This window comes from Anarrhichthys ocellatus, unplaced genomic scaffold (assembly GCF_004355925.1).
Source record: "Anarrhichthys ocellatus isolate YVR2014 unplaced genomic scaffold, GSC_Weel_1.0 scaffold128, whole genome shotgun sequence".
NCBI classification, from domain to species: Eukaryota; Metazoa; Chordata; class Actinopteri; order Perciformes; family Anarhichadidae; genus Anarrhichthys; species Anarrhichthys ocellatus.
The window spans coordinates 182,400-182,984 of NW_022280158.1; the positions used below are offsets into that span (position 1 = coordinate 182,400).

The following is a 585-nucleotide window of genomic DNA, read 5'->3' on the forward strand; positions in this document are numbered from 1 at the left end:
GTGTGAATAGGAAAGGTGTGAGTCGATTTATCACAGCGTGATGCGATTAATCCACAGGGAGTATCGAGGAGAATCAGCACTTAAAGGTTGGGTTCACAAGCAGCTGAAACGGTCCACATGTTGACCTTTCCTCCCGTATGAGGCTGAGTGGATGAGTTATGATCAGAAGGAACAGATGCATGTGGAACCTGTGTGAGAACATGAAAGCTTTTATATCAAACTTATATGTCAGCGCGAGTGCTCTGCAAATAAAGACTGTCAACGGCATTCTATTCAAAAATCCATGTGAATGCAGCATCTCACACACACACACACACACACACACACACACACACACACACACACACACACACACACACACACGCTCGGCCCCATCTGCATTGCGTTATAAATATTTTGACCTTTCACCTCCTCCAGCTGCACCATGCTCCATCTGAGAGGCCAGGTGGCGGCGAGGAGGACAGACGAGCACCGTAATCGCTCTGAGGATGTGCACGGACGACTGCAGGAATACAAGTGTGAGTGTGTGTCTGTGTGTGTGTGTGTGTGTGCAGCAGTGCTGGGTGTGTTGGTGTGTGTGAGTGT

The 585-nt window shown here is 48.7% G+C and overlaps 1 protein-coding gene across 1 annotated transcript in view; it reads right to left on the bottom strand.

The window, feature by feature from the left end:
- The window catches only part of efr3a (EFR3 homolog A (S. cerevisiae)), a 54,811-nt gene that overhangs the window by 15,397 nt on the left and 38,829 nt on the right, over positions 1-585 (bottom strand). The window lies entirely within an intron of this gene.